The sequence below is a fragment of the Neofelis nebulosa genome, chromosome 1 (assembly GCF_028018385.1).
Source record: "Neofelis nebulosa isolate mNeoNeb1 chromosome 1, mNeoNeb1.pri, whole genome shotgun sequence".
Lineage (NCBI taxonomy): Eukaryota > Metazoa > Chordata > Mammalia > Carnivora > Felidae > Neofelis > Neofelis nebulosa.
This window is the reverse complement of record NC_080782.1, coordinates 58,192,636-58,215,852: the sequence shown is the minus strand read 5'-3', so window position 1 is coordinate 58,215,852 and position 23,217 is coordinate 58,192,636. Positions and strand designations below refer to the sequence as shown.

Genomic DNA, 23,217 nt, shown 5'->3' with positions numbered 1-23,217 from the left:
TATTTTAGTTGTGATTTCTTTGCTTTGCCTCAATTAATTTGGCATTTCATCCCCAGAAAATATTAGATACTTACAATTTGATTCTTTTCTTTCCAAATAATTTATTCCTCACCAATTCTTGTCCTAGCAAAACAAATTAGGATATAACCAAGTCTTAGCTACAGAAATAGGTGTTGCAATACTGTTTATAATAACCAAATGTTTGGAAACAATCTGCTATCCAAAAATGGGGGAATGAATTAATCAACTGTAGTACCTCAAACAATGCAATATTTTGTAACCTTCAAATGGAATGGAATGATATGTATCTGTATATAAATATAGCTAGTGGAAAAAGCAGGGTACAAGGCATTACATTGGGTCTGATTTTATTTTATGGTGAGGTAATAAAGGAAAGTTGTATTATCTTTTTTGCATATTCTATTTTATCTGTATAACCTAATTTATTGATATAGTGCCTTAAGCTCTTCCATCAAAATCTTGATCTATATGTCTGTCAAATAGAAAGATCCCATCTCAGCATGGTGATGTATGAGAAAGAAGCACAATTTTTAACTCTGAGAGTATTGAAGAAAAATGTAGATATCTTTACGGAAATGTTTTCAAAATATATGGAAGAATTAATGGAAAATTGCATGTTACAATATTCAGCAAACTTCCTTATCTTCTCACACAGTAAAACTCCCTAAAAGTTGTTTTACCACTTGATCTCCCCCAAATCTCACACCACATGGTAGCTACTCCACTTCTCTCTTCTTTCTCCTAGAGCCCTCCAAAATGTCTCTCCCTATCTCTGTATTAGTTTTTCTTTTCCTAATGCCCCCTCCCCTTCCTAGCTACTTTTTCACTAAGTAAATCAATCTAAAGATAGTATTCTCTTTCTGTTTTGTGTACTAGTATCTCTACAAATTTTGGTACAGAAGCAGTCAAACAAAAGACCTCTCTTAACAATGTGGCAGGAAGGGGATTGGAGAACAAAGAATAATTTGAATTGGTTCTTTAACACCTGTATTATACTTTACTAATGGTCCTTATGTTACATTTTACTTTGAGGTTAATACAGTATTTTCAGACCAAATTACAACTTCTATAAGCACCTATTACCTTTATAATCAGTATTAAAAACAAACAAAACAAAAAAGCAAAAGATAAATGTCAAGAGAAATTACCTACCAGTTTCCATTATTCCCCCTGTTCTATTAAGAGAAGTACTCATCATCTCCACCCTTTGTTTCTTTGCTTTGGGTGAGTCACTCACAACATAACATGCTTGACCAATAGATTTTATTTCTCAACAACTGGAGACTTGTTTTAACTCTGCAAAGTTTTCAACTCACCCATTGTCAAGGGTCACTAACCCCGAATGCCTATTACATTTGTAGCCAGGGACTAAGAGAATACAGAAACCATATACATAGTATCTTGCTCATTCACTTGCATCGCATGCAATGCAAGTGGGCCTGCTCCAGAAAACATACCCAAAGGCACTTCATCATATACAAGGTGGGCACCACTTAGTGCAGGATCACATCCAAAAACTGAAAACCAAAGCCAAAGCTAAAGCCAAAAGAATGCATAATGCATGGGAATAAAGAGCATTTAACAAAACAGCAATCACAAGCCTCATCAAGTTTCCCAAGACATTTTAGGAACTGCCATCAAAAACTCATTGTTTCTAAACATGTCTTTAATAATCTTGAGTTCGAAATAATTCTGCAGAGAAACAAAATTGTGATAGCATGTGTCCCAATGGCATCACCATATATCTAATGAAGAACAAACAAAGCACAAAGTAAAAATAAAACTTAAATCACACCAAATTTCAACTTTTGAACACATGTACCTCAGAGCTACTATTTCATTTAAATCAACACGACATATTTGCTAGTAGGAGGTTTTATACCTTAACTGAAAGAGCCTATAGTTTCTTGTTCTCTCAAAAAGACATTTACTTTTTGTAAGTGGACAAACATCAAACAAATATAGCTCTAAACATCACAGCACCCAACAATTGAAATCTATGTGAAATAGAAAGAATTTATAAGTGCCAATGGTTTGCATAAAACTCATAGAAAAATATACTAAGAAGAAAAGGGGGGCAGGACTTTATAGTCAGCTTGTCATTCCCAATTAGCACCAATTCCCTTAACCATTTCATTCATTCTTACAAAGATAAGTGCTTTTAAATGGAAAACATGCCCTAAAGAAAGAACATGGCTTTTAGCAATCACCCTTTGGAAATAGGACCTTTATAATGGTGTAATTTTTGATACATTAAATAAAAGTCCTCATTACAATCATCTAGAAATTCTACAGTTATTCTAAATGTGGAAAAGATTACAAAGAAATAAAGTTTGCCATTCGAGAGTTTGCAATTTGCAAGTGTCAATAAGTATTATTAAAATTCTTTTAATGATTCTCCATTTCTTCTGCAATGACAGACTTAGGAACTACAATTTTGAGTGCAGAGCTCAAGACAGCGGAAAAAGAACTTTCCAAAGCACAGAATATTTAACCACATTGAATGAACACAAATAAATAAATTCTTAGTAGGTGCAAATGATTTCTTATCACACAGGAAAAAATCTCAACTCCCTTGTTCCCATTGCCTGGGAGGAACTACTTCATCTGACGTCTGTTCTCACACCATCAGCCGTACTGGCTCCACTCTGGACACAAGAGTCTTCTTTCTATTCCTTGAACCAGCCAAGGGTATCTTCACACATGTGTATTAGCACTTGCTGCTCCCTCTTTCTAAAGGGGTCTGGACTTAGAGCTGTGTATGGCAAACTGTGACTCCTCACCATTCAGGTCTCAGCTCACATGGCCTCTACACAAAAGGACCTTCCTGGGTTGCCTTATCTGAATTCAACACTCATTCATTACTTCCCTTCAAATAGCCTTTTTTAAAATTATTATTACTTCATCATCAGTAGTCATTACTCTCCCTAATAATCGACCTATTTGTCTTCTATTTATTGTTGAGACCCTCCTTTTCTTTGTAATGTAACTTCCATGAGAGACAGAGACTTACATTTCTTAAGTCCAGTAAATACTTGAAGACTGCACGAGAGAAGGTAGAGAAATTCAAGACAAGGGCTGGTTAAGCAGCTGACCCAGATAGAATCTGTACCCTATCCTGGAAGTAGGATAGCTGGATGAAGGAAAGACTTTGACACAAATGCATAATAGAGAGCTTCCATTTCATCTCCATGTGGAGCACAGCAGGGAGGAGAGCCCTTTCTCTATGCATTCAGCACTAAACATGGTTCTAACACAATTGGCTTTCTTCCTGAGCGTTGTTTGAAGACTTTGAATGAGGCAACTCTTAGGTGGGAAAGATCTGAAGAAGCATATGTTCCTGAAACTGCCCTTTCTCTCTTGTCACCCTTTCTCTCCCTGCTTCTGCACACTTTTACTGTGATCCTTGGAAGCTCCGAAGTTCATGGTCACCATGCCAGCTGATCTCTAGGAGTGTATACTGTTCTCCGGTTAATCCATACTGAAGTGTAGAGCATGTCTTTTCTGTTCCCTATGCGTCAATCAAGCAACTTGTACTAAACATCTCAGAGAAAGGAAAAGCAGGAGATAAAATAATTTGCCAACTTCATTTTAAATTGATTTGGCAGGCAAGCTTTAAATGTGCCTATCATTTTCCCCTTCCAAGTTCCTTTGCCTTGTATATAATCCCATCTGAGGTAGAAAAAGTACACATCATGGTCACAGCAGAAGCTTCAAAATTTTAGCTTGTAATAAATTTAGATTGTTCTTAATTCCAGAATATTGATTCGAGGTCAGGCATTCAACAAGCATTTAAAGAGCACCAATTAACTATGCACTGAATGTGGCCCTAGATACTTCATGATTGGCAGAATTGGGGGGGAGGATATAACTGACTATTAATATATTAATCATCATAATGAGTAGATAAGAAACTATTACTGTCTTCATAAATGCTAAAATATCATTTAAGAAAACTCAATCTCTACTCTTGGTTTAAAAATATATATTATTTGAGAAGTAAGTATCAACAACTATTTTGGCATGAAAAAATTGCTAAGATTTTAACTTTATTGCTTCTACATTTAAAAATAATTTAATTCTCTTGACAATTTTAGGAAGGAGGGTTTTCATTTAGGTTTTTTTTGTCATTAAAATGTCAAATCTAAGCCTCAAAGAGGTTAAGACAGTTACCCAGGCATACAAAATTATGAGCCAAGAATAAGAACCCAAACTCACGTTTATCTAATTCCCAAAGACATGGTTTTTGCATTCATCATGTTGCCTCATGGTCATAGTATGAATAAGATTATGTAATACTATAGAGAACTGAACTTCTTCCCAGAGAGCTATGACATGTGAGGTCAGGTTAAGCATCAAACTGAACATTTGTAAAATGCTTGGTAAAAACTGGAATGTTACAAGTGTTGACTTGGCATGACGTATTGTGTTAACTCTACTCCAGCGTGATCTAAAGGCAACAATGAGATTGTGCTGAGGGTGCACAGAATCTATGCTCAGTTGAATGAATCTAGCAGGGATCACTAGTTGCTGGCCTTTGCCCGAGTTCTCCTTTTCTGCCTCAGTGCACATCTAGATTATCTTTCACAGTCTCCTTTATAATCAGAGGTGACTATATAATTGAGATCTACCAATGGAAAGGAAGCAGAAGTGATGTTGACCATTTCCAGGCAGAAACCACAAAAATCTCTTAGATGCTCCCTTCCCTATATAGATGGACTAAATGGAAGTGATCTTGGAAGATATATATTGAAAATGGTAGAGTTTCTATCAGCCTGGGTCCCGTTGTACCCCAAAACAGTGAGAAAGAAAGCCACCCACTGCTATTCACCTGCCTACTACTGTTACTGAGGAATAAATGATTTCTTTGAGCTATTTTACAAGAGTAGTTGGTCCATCTTCGTAAAAAGAACTAGATTCCATCATACTTGTTGAACTATACTGAAGGCTAATATTTACCCAAGTTTTGGGCTCAGCATTTCCTCCTCCTCAGTACTTTTCTTTATTACCTTTGGCACTTCTATTCTTATAGCTTTCTTAGTTTCTGCAAAGTTTTCCCTAACCTCAAAGAGGATATTTCATAGCCCTCTAAAATTTCCTCCCTTGTGTTTCAGAAGTGGAGAACAAATTAACCTTGTTAACTCTTACTTGAGCAGGTGCCAGGAGAATTCCACATACCAGGTCCCCAGAAAAGGCGTGACCTTGGCCCTGAATACATTTTTCTGCCTTGTTTAGTTTTCCTGAGCAATCTAAGCATTTTTTCTGTATTTAAAGTGAGTATAATGCTTTATCTCTTATGATAGTAAACTCATACTTACCTTGGCACATAGTAGGCATTCAAATATTCATCAGATATTATTTATCATTTATGACTTTAAGAAGATTGAGATAAAATTCCAATGTTATAGCTCTGTACATCAAGACAACATCATACTCAAAGTAAAGCTAACAAACAAAATCTCAAAAATCTACACAATGGACAAACTCATTGAACTATGGTCCAAATCAATGTGATTTTCTTAATCAAACTGAAAAATCTCACACCGAGGTCACTGAGGTGTCCTCCACCTTTTACCAAGATGAGATAGGCCCAGACACTTGGCCATGTTTTGGCATCTTTGGGGAATACAAACCAGATATCATAAATTTGCCCAAATTGGTTAATCTGAAAGCACTGAGACAGCCTTACCTCATGTCACTTCCTCACTAGGAAAAACCAAACAAAAAAACTACTCCTTGGTCCCTCCTAATTTCACATGAATGAAGGACAGAATGAAACCATAAAAACATTATCTAAAAGTACAGCAGATAAATAGCATTAGACATTAGCATGCATTTTAATTGTTTTAACCCCATATTATTACTGTTAGTCTTTAGGTTTGTAGATTTCCCTATAGAATAGTGTTATTGCATTGCTTTGTTTTTGTAGCTTTGTGTGCTATCACATTTTGCTAATTTAGTTATTTGTTATTTATTTGAAACCAAAGAGACCCCTCAGCTAAAAGCAATTGCAAATACACAGCCAGTTCTCTTGCTTCTATTTGCTCTATAGGCACACACAGCTGGACCTTGGAATTAACTTTTACAACACATTCCCTTTCCTTCCAGATGCCACAATCCTTCTGAATGTATTCAGAATACAGTTTCTAATCATCAGTACTGCTTCCTATTCAAGGATTTAAACACCTATAAGCTAAAGTTGTATCCCTAGAGAATGGTCCCATACTCTACTTCCATTTCTCATAGTTTATTCTTTCTCCGAAGAGAGAGCCAATTTGCCTCAGTATATCACCACTTGGTCAAATCAACTCAAAACTGTCCAATCAACATAACCTCTCAAGCAAACAAACTAGGAATTGGGCTCATGAAAGAAATACAGTTAGCATTTACATCCATCACCACACTACTCAGAAGCTGTTCACTACATCTATTCACTCAGCAGCATTCTTAGATGCTACAATTTTTGTATTGAGATGCACAATACGACAATCCCAGAACAGGTCAACACAGTAAGCTTTTACAATGCAATAGCTTTTCAGCAAGACAGACATTTCTCTCTGTATAGGGACTTGCCACAGTTTAGGCAGAAGTGGGATGGAAGGGTCTCCTATTTCAGACTAGAGAGCAAAAGTGTGTAATGCATGTCAGACTCCCGTCACGTAATACTTCCATGGAATAGAACCATCTGGATGGTTTACTATGTATCAGTGCTGTGCAAGAGAGTATAATGGGGCACAAATGCAAGTCACACATGTAATGTTACATTTTCTGGTAGCCACGTTCAAAATGTAAAAAAAAAGAAACAGGTGAAATTAATTTTTTTTAAATTTTTTTTCAACGTTTTTTATTTATTTTTGGGACAGAGAGAGACAGAGCATGAACGGGGGAGGGGCAGAGAGAGAGGGAGACACAGAATCGGAAACAGGCTCCAGGCTCTGAGCCATCAGCCCAGAGCCTGACGCGGGGCTCGAACTCACGGACCGCGAGATCGTGACCTGGCTGAAGTCGGACGCTTAACCGACTGCGCCACCCAGGCGCCCCTACAGGTGAAATTAATTTTAACGACCTATTTGAATTTACCCAACATATCAAAAATACAATAATTCCAACATGTAATCAATATTTTAAAATTTATCAATAAGTTATTTTAGATCACCTGCATGGGTCAGTTGGTTAAGCACCCGACTCTTGGTTTCAGCTCACCGTTCATGGAATTGAGCCCCACGTTGCGCTCTGTACTATAAGTGCACAGCCTGCTTAGGGTTCTGTCTCTTCTCCCTCTCTGCCTCTCCCCTAGTCACGTGCATTCTCTCTTTCTCTCTCTCTCTCTCAACATAAATAGACATTAAAAAATAAGTTATTATACATTTTTTATTTATACTGTCTTTAAAACCTGTTGTTTATTTTATAGTTACAGTGTATCTCAACTTGGATGAGCCATATTCCAAATGATAAATAGCCACATGTGGCTACCATATTGGACAGCCAGCTTTATGTTTGGGCACAACATCATGTGTTGGCCACAATATCATTTCCTGGAACAATCCCCTGTACCACTTAACTCTCCAGTTAGCTAGCCCTATTCACACTCAAAGCTCAGAATTATTCAACACATATTTATTAAGTGTGTACAATATTCCAGGCAGAGCTCTAGGGTCAAAGGATAAGGAATGGACAAGACAAAGTCTCTGTCTTTCAAAGCATAGCAAGTACAAACATTCACCCAGAGAAGCTTGGTCTGATTCCTTGATAGAATAGGAGAGGACCTGTCGCTCTGTTAAATGCTTTTATAGTACATACTCTTCCTTCAGAGGATGCTTCCTAATTTAAATCATTTGCCAAATATCTACCTTAATAGACTGCAAAGATTCATAAAAGTAAAAATAATATCTCATTCATTGCTGCACCCCAAAGCCTACCCAGCAGTCTGTGCCTGGCACAGAGCAGATGTACAAAATACTAGTTGAACATAAGAAAGGAAGGAGAGAGGAAAGAAGACAGGAAGGAAGAGAGTGAGGGAAGAAGGAAGAGAGTGAGGGAGGGAGGAAAGAGGAGGGAGGCAGGGAAGTGGGAGGAGGAAAAGAGGGAGGAAGGTGGGTAGAGAAATATGCAAAGATAGAAGTGAGGCAACTCTAAATATCAGTGAGGTTCATTAGCTAAATGGCATAGCTAGCTGCCTTAATTTACCATTCTCTACCTCTTTTATACTGAGCCCTTTCTGAACTCTCCCAAGCTTCATACAATCAGCACTACATACCTTGAATTTCATATACTATTTTCCTGGATTTACTTCAACAATGTTTCAATTCTGGACATGTCCTAAAAATATGTATGAAGGGGCTATATATTTTATAGCCACTCCAGTACATTTTGAAAACTTTTTATCCAGTTTATATTATATCATATGCATTCAAAAGAAGCTGGCTGGCTTTTATCACTGTCATCTTGCCAAGGATCAAAAGAATAGTTGTAAGCTGCCCACACCTAGCTCTAATTACAGAGATTCTCAGATATTTCCTTGCGATGGCCTATTAACTCTTCACCGACTTAGTCAATCACAAGAATTTCTTTTTCAGGCAGTGATTTTTTTTGTTAAAGCTTTTTAGTTTTTGCTAGAGCATATCATATATGCATATTAGACACTTTCAAATTTATGTTTCAGTCAAAACTTCAAAATGTTTTATGACATCTGTTGGGTTTTTTAATCTCTTTACTCTAAATCCATATTTTAATCATTGTCTCATTTATTTCATCTACCTATAGATTCAGCTAAGTTGGTCGACACAGAAACTCTTTGCAGCCCTCCATCCCCACCCTTCCACCAGCACACACAGCATCAATTCAGATTATATTAACGCTGATATTCATGAAGATCCATGGAAGCAATAGGCAAAGATTTGGATCCTCCTTCTCTACGAAGGTAAGTGTGGCCCAAGTACCAGCAGCACAGACATCACCTGGGAACTTGTTAGAAATACATACCTTCAGGCATCTCCCAGGCATACCAAATCAGAGAATTTGGGGATGGGACCCAGCAATCTGTTGTATTATGGAGCCCTGTAGGGGAGTCTCGTGTACAATCTGATGCAGAGTTGAAAAACCCTGCTCTCAGTCAACCTCTTGTTCTGTGCTAGGGTGCAACATTGAGACAAGAGTGAATTATCCCACTGTGGACTTGCTTTTGGAAATGAAATGGGGTACCATGATAGAGAAACATATTTAGAGAGCATATTTAAACTTTGGAATGATAAAAAAAAATAAAACTATAAACTGAAATTTACAAAGAATGGCACAAGTATTGGAAAAAAAAAAAAAAAACACATACAACCAACTCCTAAATTGAAAATCCATCAAATTTCATTGTAAAGGGGAAAAGAAGTCACTGGGACTATTTTCAAATCTACAACATTTCTGAAGTCAGATTCCAAGTTGTCTTTCAGTTTTTGTTTATAGTATTTTTAGATCTCTCTCTGCATGCTATGTTTTCCTTTAGACACACTGCCAACTTTTTGTATCTGTCATCTGGTTTTGAAAATGAGGTTTCTCATCATTTTTTAAGCATTTCACCATTTCAATTGTCACACTAATGCTTGGTACATCTGGAAGTTCCTATGATAGGATGGATTTAGAATCTACATTTAAAAGCGTGTCAAATAATTACCAATATTTAATTTCATGTTCCTTCAGAAAAAAGAAAAATCCATTAGAGGTTCTACAGTTCTTCTTCCGTGCCATCTCCTAAATTAAACTTCATATGAAAAAAAAACTAGATTCTAGGATTTCTCAGGCTTCACATTTTCAAATTTAAATTCAAAAAAGCAGAAAGAAATGATATGGAATGAAGTGATTTATCCTAGGGGTTTGTTCTTTTTAAGTATAAGATAAACCGAGAATCGCAAGGGGAAGAGGAGGGGAGCAATCACATGAGCCGGGCTGGCATCCTCATGTTATTTCTGTATGTGATTACATATTGCTTTGGGGTTTCTATTTCAAGAACTAGTCATTTATTTTTTCCTCCAATACAAATGTATTCTTGATGACTAGGATATCATTTTAATTATTTTTAATAAAAATCATTTGGCATCTGTGACCTTTTATAGTGTTTCTGCAAAAGGTTCAAAGTATTAAACAAAAGTATCCTTCCATCCCCAAACTGTAATATGACTTCAGAAAGTTAATTAATGTCACATCCTGAAGGATTAGGCTGTGAATGTTGTTTGGGATGGTAGCAAAGAGTATAAACTTGGGAATCAAATTGCACAGGTATGAATTTAGATTTGCCACTTACTTGCTAGATGACCTTGAGCAATTCCTTAAACTCTGCATTTAAAATTTATCATCTAGGGACTCCTGGGTGGCTCAGTCAGTGATAGGTCAAACTCCTGATGTCAGGTCAGGTCATGATCTCATGATTCCTGAGATCAAGCCCCATATCAGGCTCCATGATGAGCGTGGAACCTACTTGGGATTCTCTCTGTCTCTGTCTCTCTCTCTCTCTCTTTCTCCCCTTCCCCTCTAATGCACTCTCTCTCAAAATAAATAAATAAACATTAAATAAATAAAATTTATCTATAACAAGTGAATGGAAATGTATTTAGCTCTTGAATTGTTGTTAGCAAAGATCAATAAATCAGCACATGTAAAGGGTCTATCACAATGTCTAATACATAGTTTCAAATATTTATGGACATATTTTACTGATAAAATTTAATAAGCCTCTTTGAAAGGATGCTTTGATAAGAAGTTCTTTCAGTTAGGGACAAGTTTATTAATACCTTCTGTCCTGGTATTAGCTGATTTTCCATCAATTTGTCAAAATGAATGATGGATAAGTAACTGCACAATTAATGGGTGTGTCCAAGAAGATAAGATTAAGGGAGCTTTCTTGGGAAATTGGTGATAAGATGTGCCACATTCCCTGTAATCATCCCTTCCTATCCATAGGTGCCATCCACCTGTTCCTCTATTCCATACCCCACATCTCCAACACAAAACTACTGTCCATCATATACACATGAGGAAGCAGAAAGGTTCCCACTGCTCAAGAATCTGTGGGCCACATGCAGTTCTCTCCTGACTACTCTCTCCACCTAATGGACAAACGGTGCCTTGTTATACCACAAAGAATGCTTGCCTTTGCTTGTTTGAAAACATCCCAGAGTTTGAGGCCATGACATGTACCAGTTCAACTTAGTCATTCCACCTTTTACTTTTCTTCTTAAATATATAGATATTTAGATATATGTATTTAATATCATAATATGAAAACAATAAAATATAATATAGTATAAAGGAATACTGACAGCCTTCAACTGATGATGGTTCAACTTACACATTTTTTGACTTTACGACAATGAGAAAGCATTATGTAAGTGTACTTTGAAATTAGATTTTTTTTTCCTGGGCTAGCACTATGCAGTAGGATACTTTCTCCACACGGTGGACAGTAGCAGCAAGCAGCAGCTCCCAATCACACACGCAATCCCCAGGATAAACCACCTATACTCGTACAACCATTCACATTTTACTTTCAGTATAGTATTCAACAGCTGACAAGAAATCTTCAACACTTAGTTATAAAATAGGCTTGGTGCTAGATGACTGTGCCCAAATCTATGGTAATGTAGGTGGTCTGAGTAAATGTGAGTGGGTGAGGTTAAACTATGATGGTGGGTAGGTTAGGGGTATTAAATGTATATATATTCCATAAAACAATGAACACTCATTTTAGAAAACACTGTGCATGAGTATATGGATATTTCCAGCCATTACATATAAATACACACACACAAAATTTTGGTAACCCACGGATATATATTTATTACAGTTTATAGAAGTAGCAATAACAATATTCTGTTCTCCTGAGTCCTAAACAAGACAATTAAGCAGCAGTTAAAAGATGCAGAACAGTAAATGTGAAAGCCTCTGTCCCTACTCCTTTCTAGTCATAGAAAAGAAGAAACTTCTATATCCCAGATAGGAAAGGCATCTCGCTCCAGGAACCAGTGTCACCCCTTCCCAATCCCTTGGTTCCTTGTCCTTAGGAGAGTAAGAGGAACTCATCTAATTGGTGAAAATGGGAAAAGGAAGTAAACAAGGGATCTCTGTTTCCAGTCATGGCTGGGAGGTCTGGCATTGTTCGGGTCTACCTGTGACTGAGTGCCTGGCTTCCATTGGCACAGGGGAAGTTCGACGGATGACAAAGAGTATTATGAAGCTGCTGTTTTGAGCTCCATCATCTGGCTCTTTCTTTGCTGGTTTCTACCTCAGGGAATAGAATGGAGTTATTCTTCGGTCCTTTATATGTCCTTTGTAAGATCCAAATTACTATTCTACAATATGCTTGTCTCTTAATGAGTTGAGAACATTTTCCCCTGTCATTAAATATTCTTTCTTCTATAACACCATCTTTAATTGCTATTCAGCATTTTTATTCTATGATGCTTTATATCTTATTGAGCCAGTCTCCTATTATTAGATAATTGAGATTTTAAAAAAAATTAAGTTGCTGTAATTAAGTTTGTAAATAATACAAACATACAGTATTCTTTCTATACCAGTCTGTTCATTTACTGAGAATAAATTCTTAAAAGGACATTGGGTAGGTCAACATAGATGACTATTTGAAATATTTTTTAATGTGCAGTGCAAAGTTATCATCTAGAAAGTTTGGGTCATTTTATGTTTCCCCTACAAGTAAATGAGAATACTTATTTCCTTGAATACTTACTAGAGTTAAGGAATGGGATTAAAACAATATGTCAAATTTCACTTCCTGAGATTTCATATGCTTTAGGTAGTAGAAAAAAGCCAGGGTGCATCCTTTGTTTGGAAGGCACTGTTTAACTACAGTTTGCCCAAGTGTGAAATGCCAGATTTCCTTAAATCAAGTTACCTAATCTCTTGACATTAACAAATATTAGCATTTTAAGACCTGTTTTGAAATTAAGACAAAAGCAAACATCATTGCTAATGTACATCTGAGAGAGGAAGGAGAAAGAAACCATGGAAACCAGCAGAGGAATTAAAATGGCAACTAAGAATTAGACACCAGAATAGAACCAGCAATAGGCCAGATGAGGATTTTAATTAGAACCGATTTGACAAGAATTATAAGGTGTTCCTTTGCAGTTTTCTTTCTTTTCTTTTCTTTTTTTTTTTTTTCTCTTTTGCTCATGCTTTTTAGGAAGCCTTGATAAATCTTACCTCCACTGTACTTTTGCTTCTCATAAAACTCCTTAAAAATACCACAGGCATTTACTACACACAAACACAGCTCAGTTTTTAGGCCACAGGATGGCACTCTGGGTGCATATAAATGATGAAGTGCCACTCTTCCCCCTGGAAAAAAGGCTCTCTCTCCCTAGGGAGGTTCTGACAGACATGACTCCTGGTCTTAACTCTAAGTCCAGCACCTATCCATGGGAGGAGTTTATAGTGACTAAGATTTCTCCAGAGAAGCCCAAGACTTCTCTCAGGTGTTTGTCTCCATACGTCCAACACTGGCAAAGCACTTTCAAGAACACCTAACCTGTTAGCCTTCTCATTTCCTTGAAGGTTACACTTATGGGGAGAGAATTTTCTTCACAGAAAGCAGCTATATCCCCGAGATGAACACCTCAGGAAATGTAACCACTTCAATGCGTATGGATCACATGGTTAAAATGCATTTTCATATGGTTGACAGTTCCAAGCACCAAAAATAGCAGTGTTGTTTTTCTTTAAATATAATTAATATTCTGTTGTGTGGGAGTGAGGTTAACATGTGTTAAATACAGTTGCAGGTAAAACATACAGAAATTTTTACCCATATTTGGACAAATGAAGTTGTCCTTATTATTATAGTTATCATCCTTATTATTGTTTATCATTAAAATGTGATGTAAAAAGAAAAGTATCCTTAAGCTTTAAATGTTGGCCTCTGATATAGTCATCAGAACATTAAAAGACATAAAAGATGACATAATCCTTGGAAGACAAAGTGCATTTAACCAAATCTTTAGTAAACTATAAATAACGGTAAAAAGATTTAGATTGAAATTACATTAATGATTTACACTTATGGCAAGAAAAAGGAAGGAGTTGCCAGGCAAGCCATGGGACTCGTGAGTGGATGACAAGGAGATACTGTGGGTACAAAGTGAACTCCAGTCAAGGAGTTATCACAAAATAATTCAAAATTTAAAATATGACAAAATGACAAGAAGCTTTGAAAGCCAAGCTAAGGTTTCTTTAAGACATGATTCAGACACAGAATGGAGGGACGTTGTGTGATGGAGATACTGTTTTAAGATCAAGCAGGTATCTGTGCAGAAAAAATTGAATTAGGAAAAAAAAAAGGTAAAGCATAGAGACTGAAGGCATGGAGGTGTGTTAGAAGGATCCTGCAGTTGACTAATGTAACAAGAACTCAGGCAACAGTGGGTCAGAGGAAATGGAGAAAAATCTGCAGGTTAGAGAGATACTGGGAGAAATATGGACTGTCCAGACTAGGTGACTAAGTGACACTGGCAATGCAGCCTTCAAAATCGCAACTTCAGATATCCCAGCATCTGAATGAACACAACCTCCAATCCTGTCAGCCCAGTACAATAATTATCTGAGCTGATCTCCAAGGACTCATTTTTCTTCTTCTGTAGTCCCCTCCAGGCTTCATTCCTTTTCCTGCTCCACCAGAACAATATCCTCAGAAATATCCTCAGTTCCTTTGCCCCTCAATTTAGTTGGCAAAACCCTGGATGAACCCACCAGCCATCAGGTTTTTCCCACCCCTAATGCATCCATGCAGATTGATAATGATGGGTCTTTCCCAATGAGACAGGAGGATATAGGTATAAATCCATGAGACATGGCCTTAAATTATCCAGAAATTTTACTTTGCTATGTTCCACCTCCACCCTCAGCAGCTATGGTAAGCATTTTCACACGCCCCTCCTTACTTTCATCTGATAATCTTGCTTCACTCCCTTTAAGAATCTCTGGAAACTGTGAGATGGGAAGTTCATCTCAAATCTAGATATTAACTGGGTCTACACCCATTATTTTCCTGCTCTTTCATTATGATGGGGAAAATTTTCTTCCTCTCATTAAATGATATAACTACCACATGTGCACAGGATCTGAGTCCTGTTCCTTCTGAAAGATTTCTCTTTTGTATTTTTGGTCTCATATCCTATAACTGATAGTTCTCATTCACATATAAACATAATTTAGAATATCACTCATTTAATTGTCAAAGTTTTTATGAGTATCTACTACGTATCAGGTGTTCTATGAGTCAGGAATAGATCAATTAAAAAAAAAAAAAAAAGACCAAAAGAATCGCATGAAGTTCTAGACTTTGCTAATGCTAATTTGAGTTTCATCTCAAAACAAATAAAACAAAACATAAAAATAAAACAATCTAAGTCCCATTACTACACAGTCATCTTCAGTGACCATTACTCTGTTCCATTTCTAGAAAAACTTCTTCAGAGCTGTGTACATATAATGTCCCCACTTTTTCACTTTGCAATCACTAGCAAACCACTCCAATCTTGCTCCTGTTCCCATCAGTCCACTAAAACTACTCCAGCTGAGGTCTGAAAAGATATCGTGTTGTCAAATCCAACCATTGCTTTTCAGTCCTCATCTCATTTGACCCCTTGGCAGCATTTAATTGTGCCGTCAATGCTTTGTTCTCAAAGTATGCGTCTTTTGACTTCTGTTATACCATACTCTTGCTGGGATTCTTCCAGCTCCTTAATTACGACACTGTATATAATTCTCTCTGTGTGAGCAATGATCGTCTTTCTCTTAGTCTGCCTATATGCCTCCACTCTTCAGGACTCAGCTTACATATCACTTCTTCCAAGAAGTCTTTTCTATCCACTGGATAATGTGAACTTCAATTTTTATTTCATGTTACCCTATTTTTTCCTTCCAGAACCTTTGTCACAAATGTGTATACGAGCAAATTATTTACTGTTTGTAAGGGACAAAACTGTAAAAAAAAAATTTAGCATTATATGCCAATCTTATATTGCCAATCTAATAATGGCACTGTATACAATCATATACCTAGTGCCTGATATACAGTAAATAGTAGCAGAATAAATGGACTAGGTACTTTGCTCCCTTTCTATTGAACCATGCTTGAAATTGAATGAGACAGAGTCAAAAGTAACTTCTTGTCTTTTAGAGTGGATAATAATGAAAAGTTAGATGAAGTTCATAGTGCAGGAAAATTTCAAAGTGGACTAGTTCTAGGAGGAAATAATGTGATCCACTGGGGGACATGTTTAAGTTATCATTGGAACATCTAAAGGAAAGATATAGCACACTGATGGAGACACATGACTTCTTCATATCCATTCGACCCCTTTCCCATTGTATAGAAGCCATAATACTTAGTGGTTTGACCTCTCCTCAAGCAGTAAGCAACTTATGTTACTTTCATTCTCCCTTATCAGGGATTTGTTTGTGAGTCCAGATCTAAGCCAATTGGTACAATACATTCAGTGACAATAGGGATTGGTTCAGGAATGAACATGAGGCCCAACCAATATAGAAAGACATGAAGAGGTTTCTTACGACATATGGGAACAGTTTTCTTGTTCAGGGAAAGTAAGAAGAGATGTGTCCTTTATCCCATTGAGCATAAAGGAGGAAGTATGTGGCCCTAACTGCTACTATTGATTATTCCATGTACAGCCAAAGGAAAGCCATGCTTGGGAAAAAGCCAACGTATGGATAGCAAAGCAAAAGATAGAGAAAAACTGGCTTCCTGATTACACCATGAATGGCTGGGTCAACAAACCCAGAAGCTTCCTAGCTCTGCTATTTCCTATTATGACCCCATAAAAGTATGGATAAATTATATACATAATTCTTTATCTTTTTTGGGAGTGAAAACTTCTTACCTGATACACATAAAACAAGGGCTTTGGAAAATGAGTAAGAGTCAACCTAAGAAAATGGACAAGTTCACTGAAAGAGCAACATCACTGTAAAAAAAAAAAAGGGAGGAATGAAGCAACAAATGTATTATTTGTATTATCTATAAAGAAATGATTAATAATTAGAAAAAAATAGTATAAATGGGGACAAATAGGGTAAAAACCAAAAGCCACCTATCAAAGTCACTTAGTTATCTTATCCTGTTCCTTACAGGAGTATTGTTGGTCATATTAATCATATCAGTACAATAATATGTAAGAGAAGCCCCAGTGTCAGGTTTGCGAAAATGTATTTTTAGAGAGAAACTTCAATAAAATTCTAAAAAGGAATATTACAAATGAGTTCATTAATTTACCCCTTAATAAATATGATATAACTTTGCATGCAGTTCTCAACTGTTTTATCAGGATCTTCCTATTACTGGGTCTAAGCAACACATCTGACCTCACGTTACTCACAGACTTCTAGTAGAGGAAACAGACTAACAAAAGGTACACCACAGTCTGGTAAATCCTGTAAAATGGAGGCAGGGGTACTGTCACTATGGCAACTACACTACCCAATGTTAATGGAGGTGGGCTAGGTGAGGCAACGTAGGGAAAGAATGCCTGAACTTTATGTCTAAGGAAGAGTAAGAGTAATCAGGCAAAGGAGAAAGCAAATTCTTGGCAGAAGGAACAAACCTAGAGGATTGAGAAATGCATCATGACATAGCTCTTGAGGATGAAGTGTGACTCTTGCATCCTGACCTGAATTGTACCTCTCTGGTTGAAAATGGTGCTCTTACATAGTGTCCCCTCAGTTTATAAGAGGCCAATCAGCCCATTCCAAATTGGAAAATAAATGGAAAGTGTCTATTAGCCATGATGTTGTACATTACCATTTATGGTTAGATAAATGAACACAAGATACCCTGAAGATACCAGATCTGTTTGTTTTCATTTTGAAAGGCAATGACTCAGATACCACTTTCTCTGGGATTTATCTCATCTGCTTATAGGAAAACCTATAGACTCAGGCGCATAAGGCCATTGCTCTGTTTATGAACCAAGTATGCAAATACTGCCATCTAATTACATTGTATACAACTCAATACAATGTACAATGAGCCCCCAGAAAGGTTTCTCTCAGAATATCTAATCATAAGTAAATAGCAGTCTCTTATTTTCTAAAATAGAAACTGAGCAACAGAAAAGCAACTTTTATCTGTGATCAAGAACATCTTTTCCTGATCAGTGGAGGGAGAATCCAAACAAGTTGACTATTTTGAATTCTTCACAGGCTTCTGATATGTTGATTAAGACAATCTGCTATCCTGATTCTTATTATTTCAGTTGCTCTCTTTCTTGTGCCTAGGGAATCAGGAGGGAAGGCCAGTTTGCCTAGTCGTTTCATGGAAGGAAGTGTCCACTTTACAAAGGTAGCTGTGCTATGCGTGTAAACATAAGCAGATCCTGGCCATCAGTGGCACAGGAAAAAAATCTCCCTTGCAAATCACAGAGGCTGAATAATTCACAATCTCCCTCAATAGCTAATTCTTGTCTTCAGAGTATTCCAATTTTGGAGAAACTCTCCTTCACGTCTAATCCAAGTCTATCTTCATGGAAAATAACTTCCTATAGTATCAGGGAAGCTAAAGAAAATATTCTGTGTGGTGAGATTCAAGGGCGGGTAACTGAGTTCTTGTCCCCAAAATATCTCTCCTACTAATAGGACCTCAAATCTATGGATTGTAAGATATACTATTACTTTGCAAATGACTAATAAAAAATGTTGGCAATCAAACTACGGACAAATGCCTTATCATTTAATTTATTAACTTACTGAAAGAGCTCTTAAGACTTATGTAGACATAGATTTTGATTATTATTATTTTGTGGAAAATATAAAACAAATTCCTAATGCTTCTTTATATATGGAATCTCACGCTTCAAATTTTTTTTCTTTTTTTTCTTTTTTTTTCTTTTTTTGGTTAGAGTTATAAATATCTGTGTTTTATCACATGTAGGTATTCTCTATGGTAGAAAGCTGATGATTCAGCATTTCCTAAAACAAAGTTCCACATAGTCTTTGTGATTTTCCTCTAAACTGTTGACAACTATTCTCTAAGTTTTATTGTTGATGCTTTCTTGATCTTAGGTTTAAATGGGAGGTTATTAGGGCTGCCTGGGTGCCTCAGTTGGTTAAGCATCTGACTCTGGATTTAAGTTCAGGTTATGATCTCACGGGTTCACGAGATAGAGCCCCACATCAGACTGCACTGACAGCACAGAGCCTGCTTGGGATTCTTTCTCTCTGCCCCTCTCTCACTCGTGCTTTCTCTCTTTTTCTCAAAATAAATAAATAAACTTTAAGAAAATGGACTCCATTAAAAAATAGATGAAATAAATGGGAGATTATTAAACAACTAAGACAAATCTTTTTTAAAATGTTCACTAAATGTCAAGTTGCTGCTTTTAAAATACAGATAGCAATTAAACTCAATCTATATTACTGATAATGCACATGACCTGACTGAATTTTGCTCATAATTCAGGTTTATTTAAATTACAGTTAAGAACTTGTAGCATAATATTAGTTTCAGATGTACAAGACCTGATCGAAGTTTTTACTATGTGTATGCAATGACATTTCCATTATTATGGTCTCTTGCCAAGAGTGATTGAATGCAGTTATCAACTGTTTCAGGGATATTAAAATGCAAAAAATATAAACTTCTTAAAATTGATGAAATATGGGCCTCCCAATGGAAGCTATTTATTCATTTATCTATTCACTCATTCAGTCATTAAAAATTATATTTATTGAGCATCTACCATGTGACAGGCATGTGGATAAGGGTCACAAAATGAGGAAGTGAATGGACTGGTTTCTCTAATCAGAAACTGAGAAAATAATGGATCTAAAATTATATACTGTTAGAGTTTATGACCTAATCATAAATGGGAGTTCCTAGTTTCTCACAAGGTATTTGTTAATGAAGAAAAATCCTGGGAATTACAAGAGAAACTTTTGCTATCCTGCCAAGATGCAATTTAACCCTAATGGGAGAAACAATAGATAGGTTTCTGGAAATAAATAGATATATTAATCTTAGATAATGTTTACTTAGGGCAGAGAAAGATAAGACCAGACAAAACTAAGTAGGCCAAGGCATTTCTGCACTTGGATTGAGAAAAAGAGTATAAAAGTAGAGGTAGGCTGGGGGAGAGACATGTTAATACCACCCATCTGGGGCTATGGAAAGGGACTGAGGGCATCTTCACTTCTCTCTGGACATTCTTAAAACTTTTGGGGCACCTGGGTGGCTCGGTCGGTTAAGTGTCTGACTTTGGCTCAGGTCATGATCTCACAGTCCGTGAGTTCGAGCCCTGCGTCGGGCTCTGTGCTGACAGCTCAGAGCCTAGAGCCTGTTTGATTCTGTGTCTCCCTCTCTCTCTGCCCCTCCCCTGTTCATGCTCTGTCTCTGTCTCAAAAATAAATAAACGTTAAAAAAAAAAAAAACTTTTGTGAGCTTCCCAAATTCTATAAATTTCTTGCCTAGATATCATATATGGACACTCAATCCCTATCTCATACATATCCCTGGATTTGGCACATCTGCCTGCTTCATGCTGTATTATACTATCACCAAGAATCATCAAATGGAACTCCTCAAAGAATTCTAAAGTGTAATCCAAACATCAGATTGTTTTAGAAATAGGGAAACCAGGGCCCAGAGACAGAATGCAAATAGAAAAAAAAAAAATAGTCCACTGTATTCCTGTCATATATTCTTTTCTGACAACGGAGACATTCAATTTTTACACCTCCAGCATCTTCCAGCCACTGATTCAATGACATCTCTGTGTCAGATTTCTAAGAATGATAGTAAGTTCCCATAGAAGACATAACTTCCACAATTTGTGGTTCATTGAGTTAAACAGCTTAAAATACATACACACTCACATGTGCACACACACATATATCATTCCTATATGTTAAGTACTGCCTTGGAATTAGATGTATGAAAGACATAATAATGATATTATTCTTCCTCTTACAGATTCCATTCTCCAGAGAGAGAGAGAAGAACATGCCAAAAGTCCATGTAATCATTACAGTGTGGATAAGGTACCATTTAGAGATGATCTCAGAAATTCAGAGATGATCTTAGGAGGAGATGCCTGAGCAAAGATAATTAAGAGTTTATTCTATAAGAGGGAGAAAGGTTGGTGCAATGAATATCTTGATTTGGCCTAGTGGCCCTTCCTCCTGCATCTGAAACAGCAATTTCAATTTCCTGAGAGACCTCACCACTCCCTCACTTGTATTCCATGTGATTCACCCCACCCTTGATTTGGAGCCACACATATGACCCGGGTTTCACCCATCAGAGTGAGGTCCCAATCAGGTCATTGACCTGACCAGAAGATTGGTTTAGTAATGGATGAAGACTTTAGTCATACAAATGAGACCTGAATCTGGGACTTTTACTAAAATAAGTGAGAATAAAAGCAATCTCTCTTTCAGCTGGTGTTACCAATAGAACAGACTATAATTTGGAGCAGATGGCAGCCATCTTGTAATCATGAGGAAGAGCTTCTCTGAGAATGGAACCATTACAAAGGAAAGCAGAACTGACAGATGGAGAGTGAAGTCAACACCTGATAAAAATCATTACAGTATCTGGATACAGCTGTACTATGTCTGCCTCAAATTTTTCAGCTGTGTGAGTTGTTTCCCTCTTTTACTAAAGCCAGACTGAGTTGCACTCTGTTTTCTGCATACAAAGGACTCCTAATGGTGGGTGTGGGTAGGCAATGCTCATAAGAAGAGATGGATTTTGGGGGCCAGAGTGTAGAGTGTTATGAGCTGAATTATTTCCCTCAAAATTCATATGTTGAAATCTTAGCTCCCAGTACTTCAGAGTGTGACTATATTTGGAGACAGCGTGTTTAGCTTGGAGATTAAACTTAAATGAAGTCATTGGAGTGGACCCTAATCCAACATGACTGGTGTCTTTATAAGAAGAGGAGATGATGACACAGACATGCACACAGAGAAGGCCATAAAAAGACACAGGGAGAAAGTGGTATCTCTCAGCCAAGGACAGAGGCCCTCCAAGGAAACCAACCATATTGACACCTTGGACTTCTAGCCTCCAGACTGAGGAAATCAATTTCTGTTGTTTAAGCCCCCCAGTATGTAGTACTTTGTTAATGGCACCCTAGCAAACTAATAGAGGCCGGCTCCTGGGAAGAAAGAATGTCAAAGATAAAGGACACGGATTGTCAAAATGGGTACATTTAGAAAGACTGAGGTAGAGAGAAAATAATGTAAAGTATGTCCAAGTGGACACAAAGAGTGAAAGGGGCATATGTCAGCTTCATCATGATTTTGTTCTGTCTCATTCTCTCTTCTTTCACATATAATCTCTTTGTCCATGATGGAGAACAAGCCACACTGCTTAGTCTTTAGACATTGTGACTCAAGTCTTCAAACAGTTAGTTGTTTTGAAATGTTTCATGACCCACTTCTGCTAAATATAATCAGTCCTTCCTGCTAAGTTTATGGAATAAGCCCCTTTCACAAGGGCCCCACGATTGTGATGTGCAGTCTGATAGAAGTCTGGCATTTTCAAGTTGGTCTCTTCAAGTAGCCTGGCTTCTAAGAATTGGGTTATTGTTGATTTTTGCTAAAATGGTTTGTGGCTCTATTTTGTCTGTGCACAACAGAGTACTGATGAAACAAAGTATAGTGTGGCCTTTAAACAATGATGACAAAAAAGCCTCAGTTTTTGAACTTTCAAAAACCTCCCAGCCTCAAAAACATGTTCTTCACTGTTACCATAATGAAGTCCTCTAGCTCCGGGAGTTAGAAGAAGAGTAAAAGTGAAGGGTGATCCAAAAGCTAGAGGAAGAGAAAGAAGAAACTTCCGTTCAAAACAGATTTTTAAAAATTGTATTTGTTTGCCCTTAGCCTGGGTGTGAGGACTCATTATGGACTAAATTCCTCATGTTTCATCTGGATACACAGAGACAGAGCTAGGGCTGTAGCTCGAGGGAACCAGTCTCCTGTGTTATTTCCAGCTCTCCACTTGTTAAAGTTAGGCCAATGCTATTTTCTCGGCACCGAGTTCTATCAGAGACGTTTAAAGTGCTCTTTACTAGCTTGATAGAAAGCATCTGGGCATACTTGAGTGTTTTCATGGATTTTTACCCATGCTCATAAAAAAACCATAAGGTTCTTAAAAAAAAAAAACAACACCATTTCACT

At 37.1% G+C, this 23,217-nt stretch overlaps 1 protein-coding gene across 17 annotated transcripts in view; it reads right to left on the bottom strand.

The window, feature by feature from the left end:
• TENM2 (teneurin transmembrane protein 2) overlaps positions 1–23,217 on the bottom strand; it is a 1,977,383-nt gene that overhangs the window by 977,519 nt on the left and 976,647 nt on the right. The gene's annotated exons all lie outside the window — the stretch shown is intronic.